This window comes from Colobus angolensis, unplaced genomic scaffold (genome assembly GCF_000951035.1).
Source record: "Colobus angolensis palliatus isolate OR3802 unplaced genomic scaffold, Cang.pa_1.0 Scaffold53, whole genome shotgun sequence".
Classification (NCBI taxonomy): Eukaryota; Metazoa; Chordata; class Mammalia; order Primates; family Cercopithecidae; genus Colobus; species Colobus angolensis.
Window position 1 is genome coordinate 10,138,611 of NW_012118821.1, and position 9,836 is coordinate 10,148,446.

General features: G+C 47.2%; 1 pseudogene across 1 annotated transcript; it reads right to left on the reverse strand.

Annotated features, from left to right (window-relative positions):
• Positions 1 to 4,786: 4,786 nt before the first annotated feature.
• Positions 4,787 to 5,668, reverse strand: LOC105525355 (annotated as a pseudogene). Its single transcript, XR_001003909.1, has one exon. The product of XR_001003909.1 is annotated as a 40S ribosomal protein S2 pseudogene (transcript).
• Between the last annotated feature and the right edge of the window lie 4,168 nt (positions 5,669 to 9,836).

Here is a 9,836-nt window from a genome sequence, read left to right on the forward strand (position 1 = left end):
CAGTGGCTCACACCTGTATTCAGGCGGGCCTCAGTGGCTCACACCTGTATTCAGGCGGGCCTCAGTGGCTCACACCTGTAATCCCAGCACTTTGGGATCATCCACCCCACCCAGGGTGGGTGAATCACTTGAGGTCAGGAAATCAGCCTGGCCAACGTAGTGAAGCCCTGTCTCTACTATAAATAGAAAAAGTAGCCAGGCCTGGTGGTGGACGCCTGTAATCCCAGCTACTTGGGAAGCTAAGGCATGAGAATCGCTTGAACCTGGGAGGCAGAGGTTGCAGTGAGCCCGGATGGCACCACTGCACTCCAGCCTGGGCAACAGAGTGAGACTTTATCTCAAAAAACAAAAAATCAATATATATGTATTTTTGAGACAGGGTCTTGCTCTGTTGCCCAGGCTGGAGGGCAGTGGCATGATCACTGCTCACTGTGGCCTCAACCTTCCCAGGCTCAGGTGATCCTCCCATCCCAGCCTTCCAAGCACCTGGGATTACAGGTGTATGCCACGAGGCCCAGCTAATTTTTTGTATTTTTTGTGGAGGGGGGTTTCACCCTGTTGCCCAGGCTGGTCTCGAACTCCTAAGCTCAAGCTATCCACCCACCTCAGCCTCCCAAAGTGCTGGGATTACAGGCGTGAGCCACCACACGCAGCCTAACAATTCAACATTAATATAACCCATACAATTACTTAATAAAATTCAAAGATTTCTAGTGAGATCTGCAGTCTGCATGCATTTTCCACAGTTTACTCATCATCTCTCACTCTGCTGTCTGTTGGTTCTCTGATAGTTTGGGTCAAGAGTTTCAGCTCGTATTCAGTTTGAGGATTAAGTTTACAAAAGCAGATGGCTTTCAGCTACTAGAAGAGAGAAGGTGCTATTCTACCTTTCGATGATGGAAAGACTCAACAGCTCAATCTCCAAAATTACTTAAATGGATTCATTTAGCTACCATCTGGAGTATCCATCCACAATAACCCAGTACGTAGTCGCACAGAAAAAACTGCTAACTGAACTGCTCACTGCCTCCTGCTTTTAAATTTCTAGGATGATCAGAACTCAGGTGTTTCACATATTCATAAAAATCTCTAAATATCCTAACTCCTGTTTTGATCTTTCAAGCTTTATAGTTTTCTTGATGTTCATGTAAGCTACAAGTTGTCTTTCAGTTTATACTATACAATGTTCCTTTCCAGTCTAACATACGTGGTCATACCAAGATCTGCAGTGTGCCAGCCAAATGATTCGCCTAATGTTTTGATCTTGATAATTCCAAACTCCAGTTGCTGGAATTGAGCAAGGTACTCATTGTAGGGAGGAAAACGCACACCCTGAGCAACCGTGGGGCCTCTGCTAAGGAGGTGTTAGGAAACACGAATAGGATTCGGTTTTGTGTCGGGAATTTGGGGGAGGGCTTGAGAAAGGGGGGCTTTGCTTAGCATTGGATGCTGTCACAAAGCTGGAGTAATTCTGGGGTTGGGTGTCTTAAGTTTCATTTATAGTGAGAGCAGACGAGCGCCAGTCCTCAGCTGCAGTTGCTAAGGAAGCAGTCGTCACTCCTGCTAACCAGGAGAGTAGGATGTTTGGTGTTTTTGTGGCCTCGTCAGTGTTCATATTTTGCCTGGATTCAGACATGATTTTGGAGTGGTCTTGTTTTTGTCTTCATCAGTCATGGGTTAATGTAGCCTTATCTGATTTTGGCCTTTTTTTTTTTTTTTTTTTAAGATGGAGTCTCGCACTGTCGCCCAGGCTGGAGTGCAGTGGCGCCATCTCGGCTCACTGCAACCTCCACCTCCCAGGTTCAAGAGATTCTCCTGCCTTGGTCTCCCTGAGTAGCTGGGATTACAGGTACCCGCCACCACGCCTGGCTAAGTTTTGTATTTTTGATAGAGATGGTGCTTCACTATGTTGGCCAGGCTGGTCTCTAACTCCTGACCTCGTGATCCGCCCACCTCAGCCTCAGTAGCAAACAAGTGTGAGACAGCCATACGATGGAATGCTATTCAGCAATAAAGATAGACAAGCTACTAATGTAAGTTACATCAGCATGAACCTTGAAAACATTATACAAAGTGCTGGGATTACAGGCCTGAGCCACCGCGTCGGGCCTTGACGTTCTCTTAAATCATTTATGTTCAACAGGAAAACCAGGACTGCTGGGGTGCTAGGCCAGCTGTCACAACACCAAGGCCAGCTAGTATTCCACGCGGCTGCTGGAAGTCAGAGACCACTTTTCTCTTTTTACCCAGTACCAGCCGAAATTTTTTATTTTCCTGCAGAAGGCTCAAGGAGTCATCAAGTACATTAGAATTTCACATAATTAGCGAATAATTCATGAACACAGAGCCTTGAATTTTGCCCCAAATCATCTGACTTACGAGTCACAGCTCATAACTTATATTTATTTATTTGTTTGGAGACAGAGTCTCGCTTTGTCACCCAGGCTGGAGTGCAGTGGTGCAGTCTTGGCTCACTGCAATCTCCACCTCCCAGATTCAAGCAATTCTCCTGCCTGAGCCTCGCAGGTAGCTGGGACTATAGGTGCCTGCCACCAGGCCCGCTAAATTTTTTTTTTTTTTTTTTGTATTTTTAGTAGAAACAGGGTTTTGCCACGCTGGCCAGGCCAGTCTTGAACTCCTAACCTCAGACGATCCACCCGCCTCGGCCTCGCCAAGTGCTGGGATTACAGACATGAGCCACCAGGCCCGGCCTGAATTCAGAATTTATATATGTATATCACTAGTATTCTTATTCTTATTAGAGAAAACATGAATGTAGAGCCCAGCTTCTGAGAAGACTGTGGATACATACGCATATTCACTGCCTTCACGCTAATCATTCCAACTTCCTAAAGCCAATAGGATATTATATAATCTCTTCCTATATATCTGGCTAAGAGAAATCAAAATTTATGTTCACACAAAACATGTATGTGAATGTTTATAGCATCATTACTCATAATAGCCAAAAAGAAGGACAAACCCAAATGTCTATCAATGGATCAATAAACAAACACGTGCAGTACAGCCATAGGAAGGAATACTACTCAGCAACAAAGACAGACAAGCTACTAATATAAGTTACATCAGCACGAACCTCGAACACATTATACAAAGTGAAAGAAACCAGACACAGAAGACCTCATACTGTGTGATTCTACCTACGATGATTTCCCTCCGGGAAATCTAGAAAAGGCAGATACGTGAGGGAAAGCAGAAGAGAAGTCCCCGGGGCCCGCGGTGGAAATCTAGAAAGGGCAGATACGTGAGGGAAAGCGGAAGAGAAGTCCCCGGGGCCCGCGGTGCAGTGACGGTGCCTGGAGAGGGAACATTTGGGGGTGGTGGAGGTGTTCTGAGCCGTGTGATGGGGATGACTGCACAGCTCTGTGGCTTTACTGAAAGCCATTGAACTTATACACACAGGGGTGTTTTTTTGGTTTTGTTTTGTTTTGTTTTTCTTTTCAGACAGGATCTCACTCTGTCACCCAGGCTGGAGTGCAATGATACCATCACAGCTTGCTGCAGCCTCAACCTACTGGGCTCAAGCGATTCTCCCACCTCAGCTTCCCCAGTAGCTGGAACTACAGGTGTGCACCACTATGCCCAGCTAGTTTTTGTATTTTTTGGTAGAGACGGGGTCTCACTCTGTTGGCCAGGCTGGTCTTGAACTCCTGGGCTCAAGCCATTTGCCCACCTCAGCCTCCCTACGTGCTGGGATTACAGCCATGTGCCACCTCGCCTGGCCCAGGGGTGAATTTTATGGTATATAAATTTTAGCTCAGTCAAGGTGGGTGTTTTGGTTTTTATTTTTTGTTTCGTTACATTTAAAACAATAGAAAGCAATCATGCGTCCAGTCTGATAGCCCCGGTTCTTCAGCAGCCAGTGTGTGGTCTCACCTTCCTTCTTCCCGTATTTGTAAATTCCTCCTTCAACAGCGAGAATTGGGCTTTCACCCATTTCCACAGTGTGTTTCCTTGCTCAGTCCTGGAATGCACAACACGGAGCTTCAGTGTTGCTAACTGTACGCTGTGAAAACACACTCACCGTCTGCATTTCAGTACTGGGAACGCACTCGCCTCCTGTAGTTCAGTACTGGGGACTCACGCTCTGCATTTCAGTACTGGGAACACACTCGCCTTCTGTAGTTCAGTACTAGGGACTCACCCTCTGCAGTTCGTAGTGGGGGTTCTCCATGTCTTTCACCTGACACAGGCACAATCATGTGACTAAGGTTGACCTGACTTACTGCAATGACTTCAAGGCGCCTCCCATCCCCTGCCCTGTGTGGGCATGGTTCATTTGAAATCCAGATATATTTGTTGAATTAAGTTTTTACTCCATTTTGGTTTTCTCGCTCATCCTTGTTATCTCGGCTCACTGCAACCTCTGCCTCCCAGGTTCAAGCGATTCTCCTGCCTCAGCTTCCCGAGTAGGTGGGATTATAGGTATGTGCCACCACCCGTGGCTAATTTTTGTATTTTTAGTAGAGACAGGGTTTCTCCATGTTGGCCAGGCTGGTCTCAAACTCCTGACCTCATATGACCTGCCCCCCCGGCATCCCAAAGTGCTGGGGTTACAGGCGTGAGCCACCGTGCCCAGCCTTTGTTGACTTTTGAATATGTGAAACACTCTGCTTCTGAAAGTCAAAAGCCATCTAAGGAGGTCACTCCCTCGAGAAGGCCACACTGCACCGGCCTCCGCCTTCCCTCCTCCACCCAACCTTGCTTTCTGGTTCATCTCTCCTGAGTTTCTTTTTGCTTGAATGTATATTTTCTTTCTTTTTTTTTTTTTTTTTTTTAACAGGCTTAATTCACTTTATTTTTCTTGTATAAAAAGCCTATGTTGTAGCCACAGCTGGAGCCTGGGTCCGCTGCACGGGGAGACTCTGGTGTGGGTCTTGACAAGGTGGTCAGTGAATTCCTGACAGGGAGACTTGGTAAACACAGTCTCCTTCCAGAGGTCAGGGGTCAGGTAGCTGTAGGTCTTAGAGATGGCATTAAAGGTGGCCTTGGCGAAGTTGCCCAGGGTGGCAGTGCAGCCCTGGGCTGAGGTGTAGCAGTCATCAATACCAGCCATCATGAGCAGCTTCTTGGGCACAGGCGCTGAGACGATGCCAGTGCCCCTGGGTGCAGGGATGAGTCGCACCAGCACAGAGCCGCAGCAGCCTGTCACCTTGCAAGGGACAGTGGGGGGCTTGCCGATCTTGTTCCCCAAGTAGCTGCTGCGCACCGGGACAATGGAGAGTTTGGCCAGGATGATGGCCCCACGGATGGCGGTGGCCACCTCCCTGGAGCACTTAACACCCAGGCCGACGTGGCCATGGTAGTCCCCGATAGCAGCAAACGCCTTGAACCTGGAGCGCTGGCCAGCACGGGTCTGCTTCTGCACCGGCATAATCCTCAAAACCTGGTCTTTGAGAGAGGCCCCCAAGAAAAAGTCAATGATCTCAGATTCCTTAATGGGCAGAGAGAAGAGGTAGATCTCCTCCAGTGACTTGATCTTCATGTCCTTGACCAAGCGGCCCAGCTTGGTGACCGGCATCCACTCCTTATCCTCGGCCTTGCCTCTGCGAGCTCCGCGGCCTCGGCCCCGACCCACCCGCGACCCCGGCCCCGGATGCCACTGCCGAAACCTCCGCGGAAGCCACCGCGGTTCCCCATCCCAGGGCCACCATTTGGTGTTTTCTCAGAGAAGAAGCTTGAATGTATATTTTCTTACTTCCCCTTCATTCTTACACAAAAGCGCATTTGATGTTTGCATTTTGTGTTCCCTTAAACATATTTCCTGGCAATCCCCCCGTGTCAGCTCAGGAGACCTCCCTCATGCTTTTTTACCGCGGCATCGCTCTGCACTGGGCAGTTAGACCACTCTCACCCTGCCCGTGTTCTGTGGAGACACTTGGACCGCACCCGAGTCATAACTAACATTTTGTAATTTTAAACAATGCCCCCACAAACAAACTCGCGCGTACGCGTTAGGATGCTTTTGGAGCAGCCCCTTTGGGATAAGTTTCTAGAAGTGGGATCTCAGCCTCGGAAGGTAGAGTCATAGGTAATTTTGTTACGCACTGCCACCTTCCCTTGGAAAAGCGTTGTGCCTCATATGGGAATTCTTGTTTTCCCACAGCATTCCCAACAGAATGTGTCGTCATACTTTTTACTTTGTGTCTGTCTGACAGGTGAAAAATGAGACTACAGTGTAATTTAATTTGCATTCTCTAATTCGGAGTGAAGGTGGCATATTTCCATGTGTTTCATATGTTCAAGGACCATTTTAAAACGTTTTGTATGTTTTTGTGTGTTTTTTTTTCTGCTCATATTTTAACCATTTTTCTTTTCTTTTTTTCAGTTGAGAGCAGAATTTTAATAGGCAAAAGAAAGAGAAGCCCTCACTGCTGCAGAGAGGAATCCTGGAGAAATGGGTTGCCCTCAGTTTTCTTTTTCTTTTTTTGAGATAGTCTCTCACTGTCAACCAGGCTGGAGTTCAGTGGCGCATTCATACCTCACTGCAGCCTCAACCTCCCAGGCTCAATCAATCCTCCCACCTCAGCCTCCCGAGGAGCTGGGACTGTAGGTATTTAACTAGTTTTCTATTGAGATTTGGTCTTCCCCACCCCCCACCACAGATTTTTTTAGTTAGAGGGCACTTTTCCAAACAAATTATTCTTAAGGTCCTGCTATCTCTGAATATTATTTTTATAGAACAAGCATAACTATAATTGGATCAATCATCTAACCTTTCAAATCCTCAACTTAGTCTTCTGTTAATGAGAGGATTAAATCCATGAGTTAAATGATCTCTAAGAATCAGTGCGTCTCCCACTTCAGTGAACACACAGCAGGTCACCCAGGGATCACGGTGGGACGCAGACACTGATTCCGCAGTTGTGGACTTGGTGGCGGTGGGTGCTGTCTCAGTCCGTCTGGGCTGCTCTGCAGAGTGCCACAGACAGAGTGGCTTGTGAACAACAGACGCTCTCACCCTCTGGAGACTGAAAGTCCAAGATCGAGGTGGCAGAAAATGCCGTGTCTGAAGAGGAACCGTTTCATTGTTCACAGCGTCTTCTCGCTGTGTTCTCATGTGGCAGAAAGGCTGAGGGAGCTCTCCAGGGGCCTCCTTCATGAGGGCACTCATGCCATCATGGGACTCCGCTCTCACGACCTCATCACCTCCCAAAGACCATCACTTTGGGGGTTAGGATTTAACATACGCACTTTAGGGGGACACACACGTTCAGTCCACAGCAGCTGCATGCAATATGTTGCATTTCTAATTAGCTCACAGGCAATGCTGATGATACTGGTCCAGGAACCATACTTCGAGTAGCAACAAACCAAATAGCCACAGAGAGGAATTGACAGATGTAGCATTAAGGAAGAAAGATTCCTTCCAGTGCCAAGGAAACTCATCATAGTACCTACAATACAGTGTCATCCTGGAGGGACCAAGAGACCCTGGATAGTTGGCCCAGGACAGAATACTGCTGGGGGTTTGGAGGGTGGCAGTTAAAAAGCCAAGATCTGTTTACCTGTTAAAATATATATTCTTTATTAAAAATACATTTATTATATATATATAATTTATTCTCTATTATATAGGAGCCTGTGCCTGGAATGTGTAATCTCTGTGCTGCAGAAAGCCTAGAGGTCAGATAGGTGAGGGAGGCCACAGGCTTCTAAGTCCTTCTTCCCCTCCGAATCTTAGTAACAGAGTGACAGAAGGAAAGTCACTAATGAGTCCTTGCATGTGAGATGAATTTATGGACCTGTCTGCTTGATCAAGAATTAATGGATTGCATTTAACAAAAGGTCCTTTCTCTCCCCTCCACTTACAGCTGGCAGAGCCTTTATTATTATTATCATCCGTGGACCGATGCGAGATGAATGTGCAAGGCTGTAATGAGGGTGAACTCCTGGGTTAGCACACGCTTAACTGAAGCAAGGTCATGGGCTTGCTCTGTAAAGTCAAGGCCACTTTTCCTGTATGGCAGTAAACTGTCTCCAGACATGGGCAACCTGTGAGTATATGGAAGGTCATTGCTCATATATTCATATTTAAAATATAGAAATATTCGCACTCTTGATTTTTATCATAAATTGAAAATTTGCTTACCTTTGATCTATCTCATCAAAAGAAATACCATTCTTACCATTAATTGTCACAAAATATGTACATGCCCGGATAATTTTTGTATTTTTAGTAGAGACAGGGTTTCACCAGGTTGGCCAGACTGGTCTCAAACTCCTGACCTCAGACGATCTGTCTGCCTTGGCCTCCCATAGTGCTGGGATTACAGGAGTGAGCCACTGTGCCTGGCCAATTATCTCCATTTTTTCACAGGAGAGAACAGAATTGGAGCAACGCACCAGATGCACACAACCAGCAAACGTAGAGCTGGAATGCAAAGTCAATGCATGTGAACGTCCCAGCTCAGAGAGAGGTGGTGAGCAGGAGAGGACTGGGTGAAAATGGTTCCCACACACACCTTTGTCTTCATCATTTAGTTCTCCAGGGTGTCACACTGACAACACCACTTGATCTCCACAGCAATTCTGTGGCATTTGTGCACTTTATCCCCATTTTGCCAGCAAGGAAACTCAGGCTTGGAGCGGGTAAATCACCGCACAAAGCCTTACTGAACAGAGCACCAGGCCTCAAACTTTTGCTGGCATTGTCCTCCTTCACAGTTTACTTTAAGGCCTGTCATTTACTGGGGTAAAACACAAAAATTCCTTGTCCCCGAAAGACTGCAATTAAAGTGCCATTAGCACAGTAATGTACTAACCAATCGTTCCTCGGGCACAAGGGGGCGTGTCTACTGCTATTCAGTCTCAGTGGGTAAACTGGAGAGTCCTCCCACAGCGAGCAGATTGCGAGGGGGGTGTGTATGTGGGAGGACTCACGGGTTGGGGAGGCAGCAGTGGCGTTCTGTCCGAGCCTGTGTGTGTTGCTATAAAAGAATACTCGAGGCTGGGTAACTTATGAAGAAAAGAGGTTTATTTGGCTCAAGGTTCTGCAGGCTATACAAGAAGTATGATGCCAGCATTTGCTTCCGGTGAGTCCCTCAGGGGGCGTCCACTCGTGGCAGAAGGGGAAGGGGAGCTGGCATCAGATGGCAAGAGAGGAAGGAAGAGAGGAGTGTTGCAGGTGCCAGGCTCATTTCAACATCAGCTCTGGCAAAAACAGAGCAAGAACTCACTCCTTCCCGAGGGGACAAGAGGATGGCACCAAGGGGCACATGACCCCAAGACTCCAGACAGGCTCCGCCACCACCACCGGGAGTCAGATTTCAACATGAGATTTGGAGGGACCAGGTATCCCATCGATCCATCCATTCCAAGCATCCGTTTGACACCGAGAATGCACTCTTTCAGCACCTGTATCCATTCAACAAAAGTATTTTCAATTATGATCATGTAATAGGAATAATCGTCATTTTCCTAATTATTCTTTGGGTTTAAAACCAAAAATTGGCGGGGCACGGTGGCTCACCCCTGCACTCCCAGCACTTTGGGAGGCCTCAGGTAGATCACCTGAGCTCAGGAATTAGAGACCAGCCTGGCCAACATGGCGGAACCCCCCTCTACTAAAAATACAACAATTAGCTGGGCGTGGTGGCGGGTGCTTGTAATCCCAGCTACTAGGAAGACTGAGGCAGGAGAATTGCTAAAACACGGGAGGTGGAGGTTGCAGTGAGCGGAGATCGTGCCACAGCATGCCAGTCTGGGTGATGAGAGTGAAACTCCATCTCAAAAACAAAACAAAACAAAACAACCAACAATTATACTTTTAAAAAGCAATAAATTTCTTTCCTTTTTTTTCTTTTTACTTTTCT